This window comes from Hemiscyllium ocellatum, chromosome 19, assembly GCF_020745735.1.
Source record: "Hemiscyllium ocellatum isolate sHemOce1 chromosome 19, sHemOce1.pat.X.cur, whole genome shotgun sequence".
Taxonomy (NCBI): Eukaryota; Metazoa; Chordata; class Chondrichthyes; order Orectolobiformes; family Hemiscylliidae; genus Hemiscyllium; species Hemiscyllium ocellatum.
In genome coordinates, this window is record NC_083419.1 from 71,000,813 (window position 1) to 71,019,508 (window position 18,696).

Genomic DNA, 18,696 nt, shown 5'->3' on the forward strand with positions numbered 1-18,696 from the left:
CATCATGTCTCAGCCTTCTCCTCTTGAATGAAAAGAGCCTCAACTTTATCAAAATGGGTAGCAACTTTCAGGGATCTATGTAGCTGGACGCTGAGATCTCTCTGCTTATCTACACTATCAAGAATCTGACCATTAGCTCAGTACTCTATATTCCTGTTCTTCCTTCTAAAGTGAATCACCTCACACTTTTCCACATTAGCCCAGCTCTGCAGCTTATCTATGTCCCTCTGTAGACTGCAACATCCTTCAACACTATCCACAACTCCACCGGCCTTATTGTCATCCACAAATGTACTAACCCATCCTTCTACACCCTCATCTAGGTCATTTATAAAAATGACAAACAGCAGTGGACCCAAAACAAATCCTTGTGATACACTACTAGTAACAAACTCCAGGGTGAACATTTCCCATCAGCCATCACCCTCTGTCTCCTTTCAACGAGCCAACTTCTGATCCAAACTGCTGAAACACCCTCAATCCCATGCCTCTGTATTTTAGCGACTCTTGGATAGGCACATAGAGGAGAGAACAATAGAACCAGATAAATGGTCGGCACAACATCGAAGGATGAAGGGCCTGTACTATGCTGTATTATAGTATGTTCTATGTTAACATCACGTGTTTAATCCCCACACTGGCTGAGATCATCATGAAGGTCCTACCTTCCCAACCTCACTGTTCCCCTGAGGCACGGTGACCCTCAGGTTAAACTCACGGCCAGTTGTTTCTCACTAATCAGAGAGCAACCCTATGGTACACTGGGACTATGGCGACTTTACTGAAGGAATATATACCCAAGTCAGGATGGTGAGTGGCTTGGAAGGGAACATGCAGGTCATGGTGTTCTCATACATCGACTGCCTTTGTCTTTAGGAAGGTAGTGGTCATAGGTGTTGGCAAGTCTGCTACTGTTGCAGGCAGTGTGTTCCATGCCCAGACTACTCTCTGAGTAAGGAAACTACCTCTGACAGTAAAGCTCTGTCCCCTCGAACCAGCCATCTCCATCCAAGGAAAAAGGCTCTCATTGTCCACCCTAGAGGTAGACAGATCGGCCAAACAAATGAGAGTGTCAGTGGAAGGGTACTGTTGGGGACGTCGGGAAAGGAAGACACAGAGGGCTTGGAGGCCCTAGTCATGGCGGATGGAGGTGTAGAGAGATTGGATATCCATGGTGAAGATGAGGCGTTGGGGGCCGGGGAAACGGACGTCTTGGAGGAGGTGGAGGGCGTGGGTGGTGTCTCGAATATATGTGGGGAGTTCCTGGACTAAGGGGGATAGGACAGTATTGAGGTAGGTAGAAATGAATTCAGTGGGGCAGGAGCTTGCTGAGACAATGAGTGAGCCAGGGTGGTCAGGCTTGTGGATCTTGGGAAAGAGGTAGAACCAGGCAGTGCGGGATTCCCACTATGAGGTTAGCGAGTGTGGAGAGGAGATCCTGAGCAGATGAGGTTCTGATGGTCTGAAGATTCGTTGGCCGAACCCCAACCCTTATTTCTCCTTCGAATCCTCCCACTTCCTCCAGACCAAAGGGGTAGCCATGGGAACCCGTATGGGCCCCAGCTATGCCTGTCTCTTTGTTGCTACGTAGAACAGTCAATCTTCTGTAATTACACCAGCACCACTCCCCAACTCTTCCTCCGCTACATTGATGACTGCATTGGCGCCTCCTCGTGCTCTTGCAAGGAGGTTGAGCAATTCATCAACTTCACCAACACATTCCACCCTGACCTTAAATTTGCCTGGACCATCTCTGACACCTCCCTCCCCTTCCTGGACCTCTCCATCTCCATTAATGATGACCGACTTGATACCGACATTTTTTACCAACCCACCGACTCCCACAGCTACCTGGATTACACCTCTTCCCACCCTAACTCCTGCAAAAATGCCATCCTGTATTCCCAATTCCTCCGCCTCCGCTGTATCTGCTCCCAGGAGGACCAGTTCCACCTCAGAACACACCAGATGGCTTCCTTCTTTAGAGATCGCAATTTCCCTTCCCACATGGTTAAAGATGCCCTCCAACGCATCTCATCCACACTCGCACCTTTACCCTCAGACCCCACCCCTCCAACATTAACAAGGACAGAATGCCCCTGGTGCTCACCTTCCACCCCACCAACCTTCGCATAAACCAAATCATCCGCCGACATTTCCGCCACCTCCAAACGGACCCCACCACCAGGGATATATTTCCCCCCAACCCCTTTTCGCCTTCCACAAAGACCGTTCCCTCTGTGACGACCTAGTCAGGTCCACGCCCCCTTCAACCCACCCTCCCATCCTGGCACCTTCCCCTGCCACCGCAGGAATTGCAAAACCTGCGCCCACACCTCCTCCCTCACCTCCATCCAAGGCCCTAAAGGAGCCTTCCACATCCATCAAAGATTTACCTGCACATCCACCAGTATCATTTATTTATCTCTTGCTCCCGATGCAGTCTTCTCTACATTGGGGAGACTGGACGCCTCCTAGCAGAGCGCTTTAGGGAACATCTCCGGGACACCCGCACCAATCAACAACACCGCACTGTGGCCCAACATTTCAACTCCCCCTCCCACTCTGCCAAGGACTTGGAGGTCCTGGGCCTCCTTCACAGCCGCTCCTCCACCACCAGATGCCTGGAGGAAGAACGCCTCATCTCCCACCTCAGAACACTTCAGCCATTTCCTCATTTCCCCTTCCCTCACCTCACCCTAGTTCCAAACTTCCAGCTCAGCACTATCCCCATGACTTGTCCTGACTTGTCCTACCTGCCTATCTCCTTTTCCACTTATCCACTCCACCTCTCTCCCCCCGACCTATCACCTTCATCCCCTCCCCCACTCACCTATTGTACTCTATGCTACTTTCTCCCCCCCCCCCACCCTCCTCTCACGTATTTCTCCACCCTTCAGGGTCTCTGCCTGTATTCCTGATGAAGGACTTTTGCCCAAAACGTCAATTTCGCTTCACTTTGGATGCTGCCTGAACTGCTTTGCTCTTCCAGCACCACTAATCCAGAATCAGGTTTCCAGCATCTGCAGGCATTTTTTTTACCTAAGGGTTTTGTGGTCAACATTACTGACATAATTGCACATGTTTATTAAATTGAAGTTTTGACACCTGTCATTGATACGATTCACCCCGGATCCAGGATAATAGTTGGGAAGTATCTGAATATGAGCCAGTTTGATGGCTGGCCTCCTGGTTGATTCAGAAGCCAACTTGACATTTCTGTACCAATATTAAAATAGAGGTTTAAGATTTATTATTTAATCATTGAGTATAATGTTATTTTGTCTCTATTTGATTCCAAGAAAATCGGAACACAGACAGACTGAGTGAGGGCTGTCAACTCCATGAACTTGAATCCTATCTGAACGATTGTGAGATCACCCAATCCGATCCTGATTGAGATAGATTCGTGACTTCGCTTAGTACATTGTTTAAAGGAAATATAGATGAGCAGAGTAAATTGTTTTCCCACGCAAAAGAAAGTATCACATAGAAAAGCAGAAACATTATTTACATGTGTGTGATGTTTATCTTGAGTGTGTGTGTGTGTGTTTGTGTGTGTGTGTGAGAGAGAGACAGACAGACAGACAGAGAGAGAAGGGGAGAGGGAGAGAGAGATATAGAATCATAGAGATGTACAACACAGAAACAGTCCCTTTGGTCCAACTCATCCAGATATCCTCAGTTAATCCCATCCCATTTGCCAGCACTTGGCCCACACTAAACCCTTATTGTTTGTATACCCATCTGATGCCTTTTAAATGTTGCAATTGTACCAGCCTCCACCACTTCCTCTGTTAGCTCATTCCATACACGCACCACTCTCTGCATGAACAAGTTACCCCTTAGGTCCCTTTTAAATTTCTCCATGTTCATGCCCCTCATGATTTTATAAATCTCTATAAAGTCACCCCTCAGCCCCCGATGCTCCAGGGAAAACAGCCCCAGCCTATTCAGCCTCTCCCTACAGCTCAAATCTTCCAACCTTGGCAACATCCTTGTAAATCTTTTCTGAACCCTTTCAAATTTTACAACATCCTTCTGATAGGAGGGAGACCAGATTTGCATACAGTATTCCAAAAGTGGCCTAATCAATGTCCTGTACAGATGTAACATGACCTATCAACTATTATAGTCAATGCACTAACCAATAAAGGAATGTATACCAAACACCTTCTTCACTCTCCTAGCTGCCGGCGACTTTCGAGGAACTATGAATCTGCGCTCCAAGGTCTCTTTGTTCAGCAACAAACCCATTAGTGTATAACTCATGCTCTGATTTGCCTTTCCAAAACATAGCACCTCACATTTATCTAAATTAAACTCTATCTGCCACTCCTTGGCCTGTTGACCCATCTGAACAAGATCCTGTATACTCTGAGGTAACCTCCAATTTTGGTGTCATCTGCAAACTTACGAACTACATCAGCTATTTTCTTATCCAAACCATTTATGGAAATGATGAAAAGCAATGGAACCAACACTGATCCTTGTGGCACACCATGGATGACAGGCCTCCAGTCTGAAAAGCAACCCTCCATCACCAACCTCTGTCCGCTAGCTTTGAGCCAGTTCTGCATCCAAATAGTTAGTTCTCCCTGCATTCCATGGTATCTAATCTTGCTAATCAGTCCACATGAAGACCCTTGTTGAATGCCTCACTGAAGTTCATGTAGATCACGGCCACTGCTCTGCCCTCATCAATCCTCTTCACACTCACAGAGTCATGCCGGCTATCGCTAAACAGTCCTTGCCTTCACACGCTCAATGGCTTCCGCCACCCCTACTGCTGTGGTCACCATCACTTCCGCCCCCACCAGCGCCAGTCACCTACATTCTGCTGACATGCCCCCCACAGACCCCACTGTCACTATCCCCACCCCCCAGAACCCCAAGGGGAACACTACCCCTGCTCATGACTCCGCCCCCACTCCCAGTTCCACATCCACACCAGATCCCAGCTCCCAGCCCTGCCGAGTTTTCACCATCCCTCCAGACCTTCCCCTCACTGAGGACGAATGATCAGTCCTAAGCAAAGGACTCACCTTCATCATCCTCCACCCACGCATCAATGAATTTAATACACGCCGTGACGTCGAACAATTCTTCCGTCGTCTCTGCCTCTGAGCTTACTTTCACAATTAGGTCTCCCGCCCACCTTCCGAGGACCCCTTCGCCCACCTCCAACACACTGCATCCACCTGGACACCCCATGCTGGCCTATTACCCGCCCTCGACATCTTCATTTCCAACTGCCGCTGGGACATTAACCGCCTCAATCTGTCTACCCCCCTCCCCCACTCCAACCTCTCACCCCCACAACGCACAACCCTCCAATCCCTCTGCTCCAATTCCAACCTCATCATTAAGCCAGCGGATAAAGGGGGCGCAGTGGTAGTCTGGCGCACTGGCCTCTACAATGCTGAAGCCAAATGCCAACTCGAGGAACCTCTTCCTACTGCCCCCTCGACCATGACCCCACCCCCCATCACCAAAACCATCATCTCCTAGATCATACAGAACCTCATCACTTACTTCTCTCCAAGGCCCCAAGAGATCCTTCCACATCCACCACAAATTAATCTGCACCTCCACACACATCATATATTGCATCCGTTGCACCCGATGTGGCCTCCTGTATATTGGGGAGACAGGCCGCCTACTTGCGTAACGTTTCAGAGAACACCTCTGGGACACTCGGACCAACCAACCCAACCACCCCATGGCTCAACACTTTAACTCCCCCTCCCACTCCACCAAGGACATGCAGGTCCTTGGACTCCTCTATCGCCAGACCATAACAACATGACAGTTGGAGGAAGAGAGCCTCATCTTCCGCCTGGGAACCCTCCAACCACAAGGGATGAACTCAGATTTCTCCAGTTTCCTCATTTCACCTCCCCCACCTTGTCTCAGTTGAATCCCTCGAACTCAGCACCGCCTTCCTAACGTGCAATCTTCTTCCTGACTCTCCACTCCCACCCCACTCCGGCCTATCACCCTCACCTTGACCTCCTTCCACCTATCACATCTCCATCGCCCCTCCCCCAAGTCCCTCCTCCCTACCTTTTATCTTAGCCTACTGGACACACTTTCCTCATTCCTGATGAAGGGCTTATGCCCGAAACATCAAATTTCCTGTTCCTTGGATGCTGCCTGACCTGCTGCGCTGTTCCAGCAACACATTTTCAGCACTTTCACCTGAACTAGACCAATATCTGGTGGGGAGATTTGCTCGTTCTATTTCAGGAGATTGCAAGATTTGAGAGGGGTGGGGCGGGGGCTTTCTGAACAACAGTGAAAATAGAAAGAAAGATGACAATGATTCTGAATCAGAAAATAGCACGTTCTTTCGAAAGGACAGTCAAGAACAAATCAGAGAACAAAGGAACACTGAACACTTAAACTGCATTTATTTCAATGCAAGAGGTCTCATGGATAAGGCCGATGAACTCAGGGCATGTAAGGGAACATTGGCCTGGGATGTCATTGCTATTACAGAAACATGGCTGAGGAATGAAAAAGACTAGAGTGGTGCTGGAAAAGCACATCAGGTCAGGCAGCAGCCGAAGAGCAGGCAAATCGATTTTCCTGCTCCTTGGTTCTGCCTGACCTGCTGTTCTTTTCTAGCACCACTCTGATTTTGACTCTAATCTCCAGCATCTGCAGTACCCATTTCTGCCGAATGGAAAAGACTGGCAGCTCAGTGTTCTGGGTTTGAGATGGTACAGGAAGGACAGAAAGAGGCAAGGCAGGGGAAGGGCTGGCATTTTTGATAATTACTCCTGTAATTAGAGAAGGTATTTCTGACGGATCATTTAGTGAAAATATATGGGTTCAAATTAGAAATAAGAAAGGGATGATCACCTTGGTGGGGTTTTATATCGGCTCCCCAATAGTCAGAGGACAATTGAGAAGCAGATATCTAGAGAGATCTCAAATATATGGAAGAATAATAAGTTTGTGATAGTAGGGGATTTTAATTTTCTAAACATTGACTCAGACTGCCATGGTGTGAAAGTTTTTGATGGTGAAGAACTTGTTCAATTACAAGAAAATGTTTGCTATAAATATATAAATCTTCCTACGCGAGGCGGATCAAAACTTGACCTTCTCTTGGGAAATAAGGCAGGGCAAGTGACTGAAGTGTGAGTCAGGGAACACTTTTGGACCAGTGATCGTAATGCCAGTAACTTTAAAATAGTTGTGTAAAAGGATAAAAGTTAAAGTTCTTAATTGGAGTGAGACAAATGGGTATGAAAGGGTATGAAACAAAAACTTTCAAAAGTTGATTGGAGCGGAATGATCGCTGGTAAAAGGATGACTGACAAGTGGGAGGCCTTCCAATGTGTGATAACAAGAGTTCAGAAGCATTCTGTTCCTGTTAGAGTGAAAGGCAAGGCTGGTAAGATTAGGGAACACTGCATGAATAAAGATGTTGAAGTTCAAGTCAAGAATAAAGATAACTATCCATTAGAAAGACAAGTGGGATCAACTGAATGTCTTGAAGAGTGTAAAGAGTGTAGGGGCATTCTTCAGAAGGAAATGAGGAAGGCAAAGAGGGGACAGGAGATAGCCTTGGCAGATAGTGTAAAAATTATCCAAAGAGGTTCCATAAATACATTGAGTGAGGGAGCAACTGGAGAGAGAGTAGGATCCCTTAAAGACCAACGAGGTTGTCTTTATGTTGAACCTCAAGAGATGTGAGGGATATAAAAAATATTTTGCATCCATTTTTATTGTTAGGAAAGAAATAGAGGCTGGAGAAATCAGGGCTATAAGTATTGATGTTTTGGAAGAAGTGCTGGAGATCTTAAAAAACATAAAGATAGATAAACCTGATCAAGTGTGTCCTAGGACGTTGTGGGAAGTTAGAGAGAAAATTATACGGCCCCAAACAGAATATTTGTATCATCTATAGACTATGGGGAAAGAACTGGAGGATTGGTGTATGGCTAGTATGTCATTGTTTAAGAAGGGATGTGAGGAGAAACCTGGGAACTATCGACCTGTGAGCCTGTCCTTGGTGGTGGGTAGGGTTTTAGAGATGATCCTGAAAGATAGGATTTACAGGGGTTGGAGAGGAAAGGATTGATTAGAGATAGTCAGTCTGATTTAGTGTGAGCAAAATCATGTCTCACATTTGATTGGGTTTGTTTTTGGAAGTAACCAAAATGATTGATGAGGACAGAGAGTTAGATGCTGTTTTCTTGGCCTTTAGTAAAGCCTTTGATGAGGCTCTGCATGTTCGACTAATTGGTAAAGCTAGATCACATAGGATTCAGGGTGGACTTGCCAACTGAATACATTCAAAGTTTGTGAGAAGATTTGTAGCTCAGGTGCTCGTTGTTGTGGTTCTGTTCGCCGAGCTGGGAGTTTTTGTTGCAAACGTTTCGTCCCCTTTCTAGGTGACATCCTCAGTGCTTGGGAGCCTCCTGTGAAGCGCTTCTGCGCTGATTCCTCCGGCATTTATAGTGGTTTGAATCTGCCGCTTCAGTAGGTTAGGATAGTTTTCATTAGAAAAAAGGAGATTGAGGGGAGACCTGATTGAGGTCTACAAAATCATGAAGGGTATAGACAGGAGAGACAGAGATAAGCTTTTTCCCAGAGTGAAGGATTCAATAACATGAAGTCACGCTTTCAAGGTGAGAGGTGAAAAGTTAAATGGGGATATATGCGGCAAGGACTTCACACAGAGAGCGGTGGGTGTCTGGAACACGTTGCCAGCAGAGGTTGTAGAGGCAGGCACAGTAAATTCATTGAAGATGCGTCTGGACAGATGCATGAGTAGGTGGGGAGTAGAGGGAGAGAGATGCTTAGGAAATGGGCAACAGGTTTAGACAGAGGCTTTGGATCAGCTCAGGCTTGGAGGGCCGAAGGGCCTGCTCCTGCGCTGTAAATGTTTTGTTCTTTGAAGGGAAAATGGCTGCCAGAACCTGTTTGAAATATGTCACTGAAAGCCCCCTCTCTGCCCAAGTCCCAGCTCATCCACTCAGCTCCCAGCTCCCTCTACCCAGGGCATACCTCCCCCAGGGATGGGGCACAGCCAGAGCCATCTCAGTGGGATTAGAGGGGGGACGGAGGGAGGAGGTGTGAGAGAATGCAGCAGGTAAACAGTTTCATCCAGTCTGCCTTTGTCTACTCCTACTCTGCATTTTATTGTCTTGGAATAAAGAACAAATGTATTTTCAAACTGATCAAATTCCTTTTGTCTTTGAGGTTTCTTATTAATTATTGTAAAAAAAATCTCAATTTGAGATTGCCAGGAATCTAATCCAGGTCACCTGTTTTGAAGACAGCTACACTAACCAGGATAGCACCATCACTGTGCACTTTAACACAGCACAGTCCCCAAACATAGTTAAAAAGACCTTTATCATGACAAATCAAACAGAGTTCATATTGATTCACTGAAAGTGATATTGGGTCAGGTGACGATAGCTTATATGAAGAGGTAGATTTGAAGGAGCATCTGAAATCGGAGAGGGAGCTGGGTCATGGGTGGGTGCAGAGAGGGAGTCCAGAAATCCCTCTGGTTGGGCTTGGATTCCCCCGGCAACACATCAGCTGGTTCATGGAAAGGAACAAATAAAGAAACGGGATGATGTCAGAGAACTGGTTTAGTCCAGACTGCCTTTGTCTCCTCCTGCTTTGCATTTTATTGTTTTAGAATGAAAGCCACATGTATTCACAAACTGATCCAATTCCTTTGTTCTTTGGGTTTCCTGTTGATCAATGTGAAAATCTAAAAGCGCGATTACCAGGAACCAACACGAGGAATTGAATGGAAACAAAGTAAATTATTGTTGAAAATAAAGGTGCAATCAAAAGACACAGAATCTTTTCAATATTTTATTCCCTTTTTCAACAGGAAACTTCTCGTGTGTTTTAATTTGCCCAGATGTGTGGCTCAGAGAATTCAGTGAGGAAGAGTGGCTAGGAGCCTGTCATTGCATTTCCCTCTCTCCTGCAGTGAACGATTACACCTTCCTCCACATCATTTATTTTTCTCACCTCTTCACTCACTGAGAACGGATTCCCTGGTATAAATGTAGCTTTTGTGTATATTTAATTCCTCTTTTGGTTTTGCTTCTGTTGTCCCACTTCCTACTAATTGTTGCTGATTACTGACAGCACTTTACCCTGGCTTTACACCTCCAGTCTCTTTCACTTTGCCCCTCAGATGGAGTCATTCCTTGCCCATTAGGAAAGGAGTGTTATCATGTTGCTGCTCCTCCTTCTCCTTTCGGTCCATTCGTCACGTGGACTCCTCGTTCCGTTATCTGCTGCACCTAATGTTGGCTCTCAGTTACTTGGATTGATTCACTAATTGAATTACTGTTCTAACTGGATATGTCATGGTATACTTTAACTGGTCTCTGAAATGTTTCTGCGTCACCACATAACTAAGGGCATTTGTGCAGCAACTTAAGTTCCTCAGCATGTATCCAATCTGAATAAAGAGATCAAAAGAAACAGAATCCAAGGAATAACCAGCATTAAAGAAATATAAAATATGCAACAACCAGAGAAGTATGAAGCTGGCAGATATGGCAAAGAGTAAATTCACAGAATTCTTCCTGCTCTCTACCTCTGGATCATTCTCTGTTTTTCTCTGACCTCTCAGTTCCTTCCGCACCTTAATGGCCTCGAAGATATGTCTGACAGTCAGAATGTTGATAAAGACAATAAAAGTGAATGGGAACATTGGTGTTAAAAAAGTCTCAAAATATCTAAAACCTATCCACCGAGGGTCGTCATAATAACCAGGCCTGATATAACAGTACCATGGAACATTATTGATAATCTTTCCAGGGTAATACACAAAGGAGTTGGGAATGTTCTTTAAACAAAAGAAGACGCAGATTGTTGCCAGAACCTTGGTTGCAGTTTTCCCTGTGCAATACTTAGTTTTCATCTCATGAAAACAATGGCGACAAATTGATCAAAGGAAAAAGCAATGATGAACCACGCAGAACAATAAATGCTAAAGCGGTTGAGGGCATAGATAACACCACAAACAGGAGTGATTTGCAGGAAACACAATGGATAATAATATTTTCGAAATTGGTGAAGGATGATAAAAAAAACAATGAACAGTAGATCTGACATTCTCATGGCCACCAGGTAGCGAGTGCTGCACACAGAAAGACCACATTTGCACCGAGCTAAGATTATAATCACCACGAGACTAACTGTAAGAGAAAGGAAAAAATAGATTTGAAGTTACTAATGAAACATTCTCTGTGCATGAGCCCAGACTGTAAGTAATGACACAAAGATAATTGCTATTCCATGTTATATGAAGTTTAAAGAATCTCTCTCAACGAATCATTTGCTCTTTTAAAGGACACAGGGAAGAACATGAGCATCAGATTACTCACAGAAACATGGTCATATACTCAGGATGTTTTTGGGTCAGCAGCAGTCGATTTCGCCAGCTCCTCAGATGCAACCTTGCCTGCTGTGCCTTTTCCAGTACATCGCCCTATCAGCAGTCCCCATTATTTCCTAATTCCTAATGACCTGCTGAACCCACCCATTGCCCTGTTGTCTCTGGGCTCCCATTTGGAGGGAGCTGCCTGAACAAGACCCACCAACACAATTCCTTTCCATCAAGGAATGGGAAACACCAGGTATCACTGTGAGGTGGGTTGTTACAAAACCCATCTGACCGATAGCAGGCTGTGAGCTACCACAGAGAGAGGGTGGTCTTCTGAAACCCGTTCTTGACCAGCCAGGTCCGGTGCTCAGCCAAACCCCATCAATGTGGCCTCAGTGTAAACCATTCTGCACAGTACAGGGAAACCCACAATGCTGCACATTACTGAGGAGCCTCCAAACTGACAAACTATTCACTTTAAACTCAGTCAGTGAGGACACTATTATCTGACAGTGGGATTTGCCGAGCTAAATGGAAATATAATAATTTATCAGTTATCTGTAGAAATAAGGATGATTCAATGCAATGGTTTATATAAGTTGTTCCAACACTTACCAGGAACACCAACAGCAACAAGGATGGTCTCATACACTCTACCAATCCTTTCCCTGAGAAGAAGCATTTCGTTGTTTGTGACACAACCTTTCCCTTCCTGCTGCTGGCAATCTGTTGGAATTGGAGAATTCTCTCGGAGATGGAGCCGACACAGTTCCAGAGACTTTATTTTATATTGTGTGGTATCTCCACTGGGAAACTGTGATTATATCTTCAAATTTTTTAACGCATTTTGAACAAACAAGTTATGACAGCAGGTTTATTTTAATGATGTGATAGCATTGAGATTTACAGCTATATTTGAATACCCCAAAGGCAGGATTGATCTGATCCTGTTAAGTCTCAAACATTTATGTTTTCAAGTAACAATACTTGCAATATTTCACTCACTATCAATCCTATCAATATCTAAATACCTTTTCATATTCTTTTCAGTGATGACCTTCATTCTGCTGAGGTTATCCAGTCGTTCAACGCCTCATGCTGTTTTTTAATTTTTGAGAGCTGTTCTCCTGCACACTGTTATCCCACAGCTTTCCTTGTTAATTCAGTTACACGACTGATATGGGAATTCTCTCTGAGAATGAGTACTCTAACACAAAACCTGAAGCTGATACTGACTGCACCAACAGCTGGAACTTCCACTCGGTCACATTTTCTCAAAACAAATACAAAAATAATCAGAACCTTACATTCAAATTAAAAGAGTGATGGCATCATCCAGGACAGAGGTGGCCCTTCGCTCCATCGAGTCTGTATCTCTAAACTCACACTCAAAGCTACACAGGGCTGGGCAATGGGAAGCCTTCAAAAATGAGATAATGAGAGTCCAGAGACAATATGTTCTTGTTCGGGTGAAAGGCAAGGCTGGTAGGTACAGGGAATACTGGATGAATTGAGAAATTGAGGTTTTATTTGAGAAAAAGAAGGAAACATATGTCAGGTATAGGCAGCAGAGAACAAGTGAATCCTGAGAAGAGTATAAATGCAGTAGGAATATACTTAAGAGGGGAATCAGGAAGGCAAAAACAGAACATGAGATAGCACTGGCAAATTGTGTTAAGGAGAATCCAAACAGATTCAATAAATACATTAAGGATAAAAGATTAACTGGGGAGACAGAGCCCTGCAAAGGTCAGCAAGGCAGCCCATGTGTGGAACCACAGGAGATGGGAGATACTAAACAAATATTTTGCATCAATGTTTACTGTGGAGAAGGTCATGTAAGATATAGAATGTGGGGAAAGAGATGTTGACATCTTTAAAAAAGTTCATGTTACAGTGGACATCTCAAAATGCATAAAGATGGATAAATCCCAGGACCTGATCAGGTGTACCCCAGAAATCAGTGAGAAGCAAGTAAAGTGATTGCTGGGCCTCTTGCTGAGATATTTGTATCATCGATAGTAATAGTTGAGGTGCTGGAAGGCTGAATGTGGGCTAATGGGGTGCCACTATTTAAGAAAGGTGGTAAGGAAAAGCCAGGGATCTATAGACCAGTGAGCCTGATTGATGGTGGAAAAGTTGATGGAGGTAATCCTAAGGGATAGGGTTTACATATATTTGGATCAGTGATGCTGGAAGAGCACAGCAGTTCAGGCAGCATCCTAGATGCAGCGAAATTGACGTTTCGGGTAAAAGCCCTTCATCAGGAATAAAGGCAGTGAGCTGGAAGTGTGGAGAGATAACCTAGAAGAGGGTGGGGGTGGTGACAAAGTAGCATAGAGTACAATGGGTGAGTGGGGGAGGGGATAAAGGTGATAGGTCAGGGAGGAGAGGGTGGAGTGAATAGGTGGAAAAGGAGATAGGCAGGTCAGACAAGTCAGGACAAGTCATGGGGACAGTGCTGAACTAGAAGCTTGGAACTAGGGTGAGGTGAGGGAAGGGGAAATGAGAAAACTGTTGAAGTGTTCCGAGGTGGAAGATGAGGCGTTCTTCCTCCAGGCATCTGGTGGTGGAGGAGCTGCTGTGAAGGAGGCCCAGGACCTCCAAGTCCTTGGCAGAGTGGGAGGGGGAGTTGAAATGTTGGGCCACAGTGCGGTGTTGTTGATTGGTGCGGGTGTCTCAGAGATGTTCCCTAAAGCGTTCCGCTAGGAGGCGTCCAATCTCCCCAATGTAGAGGAGACCGCATCGGGAGCAACGGATAAATAAATGATATTGGTGGATGTGCAGGTAAATCTTTGATGGATGTGGAAGGCTCCTTTAGGGCCTTGGATGGAGGTGAGGGAGGAGGTGTGGGCGCAGGTTTTGCAATTCCTGCGGTGGCAGGGGAAGGTGCCAGGATGGGAGGGTGGGTTGAAGGGGGTGTGGACCTGACTAGGTTGTCACAGAAGGAACGGTCTTTGTGGAAGGTGGAAAGGGGTGGGGGGGAAATATATCCCTGGTGGTGGGGTCCGTTTGGAGGTGGCGGAAATGTCGGCGGATGATTTGGTTTATGCAAAGGTTGGTGGGGTGGAAGGTGAGCACCAGGGGCATTCTGTCCTTGTTAAAGTTGGAGGGGTGGGGTTTGAGGGCGGAGGTGCGGGATGTGGACGAGATGCGTTGGAGGGCATCTTTAACCACATGGGAAGGGAAATTGCGGTCTCCAAAGAAGGAGACCATCTGGTGTGTTCTGTGGTGGAACTGGTCCTCCTGGGAGCAGATACGGCGGAGGCAGAGGAATTGGGAATACAGGATGGCATTTTTGCAGGAGGTAGGGTGGGAAGAGGTGTAATCCAGGTAGCTGTGGGAGTCGGTGGGTTTGTAAAATTGTCAGTGTCAAGTCTGTCATCATTAATGGAGATGGAGAGGACCAGAAAGGGGAGGGAGGTGTCAGAGATGGTCCAGGTGAATTTAAGGTCAGGGTGGAATATGTTGGTGAAGTTGATGAATTGCTCAACCTCCTCGTGGGAGCACGAGGAGGCGCCAATGCAGTCATCAATGTTGCGGAGGAAGAGTTGGGGAGTGGTGCCGGTGTAATTACAGAAGATCGACTGTTCTACGTAGCCAACAAAGAGACAGGCATAGCTGGGACCCATACGTGTGCCCATGGCTACCTCTTTGGTCCGGAGGAAGTGGGAGGATTCAAAGGAGAAAGTGTTAAGGGTGAGGACCAGTTCAGCCAAACGAATGAGAGTGTCGGAAGGGTACTGTTGGGGACGTCTGGAGAGGAAAAAACAGATGGCTTGGAGGCCCTGGTCATGGCGGATGGAGGTGCAGAGGGATTGGATATCCATGGTGAAGATGAGGCATTGTGGGCCCGGGAAACGGAAGTCTTTGTGGAAGTGGAGGGCTTGGTTGGTGTCTCGAACGTATGTGGGGAATTCCTGGACAAGGCGGGATAGGACAGTGTCGAGGTAGGTAGAGATGAGTTCAGTGGGGCAGGAGCATGCTGAGACAATGGGTCGGCCGGGGTGGTCGTGGATCTTGGGAAGGAGGTAGAACCGGGCAGTGCGGGGTTCCCGGACTATGAGGTTGGAAACTGTGGGTGGGAGATCTCCTGAGGTGATAGAACATAGAACATAGAAAGATACAGCGCAGTACAGGCCCTTCGGCCCTCGATGTTGCGCCGACCGAATCCTACCTAACCTACACTAGCCCAATAACTTCCAAATGCCTATCCAATGCCCGCTTAAATGACAATAAAGAAGGAGAGTTCACCACTGCTACTGGCAGGGCATTCCATGAACTCACAACCCGCTGTTGTAAAGAATCTACCCCTAACATCTGTCCTATACCTACCACCCCTTAATTTAAAGCTGTGTCCCCTAGTAACACCTGACTCCATTAGCGGTAAAAGGTTCTCAGTGTCGACCCTATCTAAACCCCTAATCATCTTATACACTCTATCAAATCTCCCCTAAACCTTCTCTTCTCCAATGAGAACAGCTCCAAGTGCCTCAGCCTTTCCTCATAAGATTTTCCTACCATTCCAGGCAACATCCTGGTAAACCTCCTCTGCACTCGTTCCAATGCCTCCACATCCTTCCTATGGTATGGCGACCAAAACTGCACACAATACTCCAGATGAGGCTGCACCAGAGTCTTATACAGTTGCAACATGACCTCAGGACTCCGGAACTCAATTCCTCTACCAATAAAGCCCAGTACACCATATGCCTTCCTCACAGCACTATTTACCTGGGTGGCAACTTTCAGAGATCTGTGTACATGGACACCAAGATCCCTCTGCTCATCCACACTACCAAGTAGCCTACCATTAGCCCAGTAATCCATCTTCTTGTTACTCCTACCAAAGTGAATGACTTCACACTTAGCTACATTGAATTCCATTTGCTACATTTCTGCCCAGCTCTGCAACTTATCTATATCCCGCTGTAACCTACCACTTCCTTCCTCACTATCCACAACTCCACCGACTTTTGTGTCATCCGCAAACTTGCTTACCCAGCTTTCAAGCCCTTCCTCTAGATCATTTATAAAGATAACAAAAAGCAATGGTCCCAAAACAGATCCTTGTGGTACACCGCTAGTAACTGCACTCCAAGATGAACATAGTCCATCAACTACTACCCTCTGTCTCCTTCCAGCCAGCCAATTCCTAATCCAAACCTCTAATGTATCCTCAATGCCATACCTCCGTAGTTTTAGCATTAGCCTACCATGGGGAACCTTATCGAACGCCTTACTAAATCCATATACACAACATCTACTGCTTTACCCTCGTCCACTTCCTTAGTCACCTTCTCAAAGAACTCAATAAGGTTTGTGAGGCACGACCTGCCCTTCACAAAACCATGCTGGCTATCCTTGATCACGTTATTCCTATCCAGATGTTCATAAATCTTATCCCTTACCATTCTCTCTAAGACTTTGCCCACCACTGAAGTCAGACTCACTGGCCTATAGTTACTAGGGCTATCCCTACTCCCTTTCTTGAACAAGGGGACCACATTCGCTATCCTCCAGTCCTCTGGTACTATTCCCGTTGACAATGACGACATAAAAATCCAGGCCAATGTCTCTGCTATCTCCTCCCTAGCTTCCCATAGGATCCTAGGGTAAATGCCATCAGCCCAGGAGACTTATCTATTTTCATCCTCTCCAATATTCCCAGAACCTCTTCCCTGCATATTTCCAGGCCATCCATTCTAATCATTTGTGACTCCATATTCACATCAGCAACAGTGTCCTGTTCCTGAGTGAATACTGATGAAAAGTATTGATTTAGTGTCTCTCCAATCTCCTCCGCCTCCACACACAACTTCCCACTACTATCCTTGACTTGACCGATACCTACCCTAGTCATCCTTTTATTCCTGACATACCTATAGAAAGCCTGTGGGTTTTCCCTAATCCTACCAGCTAAAGACTTTTCATGTCCCCTTCTCGCTTCTCTTAGCTCTCTCTTTAGATCCTTCCTGGCTACCTTATAACTCTCTATCGCCCCAACTGAACCTTCACGCCTCATCTTTACATATGCCGCCTTCTTCCCTTTCACAAGGGATTCCAATTCCTTATTAAACCACGGCTCCCTCACAAGGCCCTTTACACCATGCCTGACTGGTACATACTTATCGAGGACACGTAGTAGCTGCTCCTTGAACAATCCCCACATCTCATTAGTGTTCTTCTCTTGAAGCCTGTTTTTTCCAATCCACACATCCTAAGTCATGCCTCACTGCATCATAATTTCCCTGCCCCCAGCTATAACTCTTGCCCTGCGGCGCACACTTATCCCTCTCCATCACTAAAGTAAAAGTCACCGAGTTGTGGTCACTGTCCCCGAAGTGCTCACCTTCGTCCAAGTCTAACACCTGGCCTGGTTCATTACCTAGAACCAAATCCAGTATAGCCTCACCTCTTGTTGGCCTGTCTACATATTGTGTCAGGAAACCCTCCTGCACACATTGGACAAACACCGACCCATCTAATGAACTCGAGCGAAAGCTCTCCCAGTCAATATCTGGGAAGTTAAAGTCCCCCATAACAACCACCCTGCTACCTTCACTCTTTTCCTGAATCATCCTCGCAATATTATCCTCTACTTCTCTAGGACTATTAGGAGGCCTGTAGAAAACACCTAACAGGGTGCCCTCACCTTTCCTATTTCTAACCTCAGCCCAAACTACCTCAGATGGCAAGTCCTCTTCCATCGTCCATTCCACTGCTGTAATACTATCTTTGACAAGTAATGCCACACCTCCCCCTTTTTTACCCCCATGTCTGATCCTACTAAAACATTTAAACCCTGGAACCTGCAACAGCCATTCTTGTCCCTGTTCTACCCACGTCTCTGTAATGGCCACAACATCGAAGTCCCAGGTACCAACCCACGCTGCAAGTTCACCTACCTTATTTCTTATACTTCTGGCATTGAAGTATACACACTTCAATCCACCCTTCTGTTTACAGGCACCCTCCTTCGAGATCGCTGCATTATTCATAACCTCCCTACACTCAAGGTCCTGTACCCTAAAGCTACAGTCCAGGTTCCCATGCCCCGGCGGAGTTAGTTTAAACCCTCCCAAAGAGCACTAGCAAACCTCCCCCCAAGGATACTGGTGCCCCTCAGGTTCAGGTGTAGACCATCCTTTTTATAGAGGTCCCACCTTCCCCAGAAAGAACCCCAGTTGTCCAGAAACTGGAATCCCTCCCTCCTGCACCATCCCTGTAGCCACGCATTTAACTGTTCTCTCTCCCTATTCCTCGACTCTCTATCACGTGGCACGGGTAACAAACCAGAGACTACAACTCTG

At 46.2% G+C, this 18,696-nt stretch overlaps 1 pseudogene; it reads right to left on the minus strand.

Moving 5' to 3' along the window:
- Positions 1 to 18,696, minus strand: part of LOC132824818 (Ig heavy chain C region-like) — a 59,224-nt pseudogene that overhangs the window by 984 nt on the left and 39,544 nt on the right.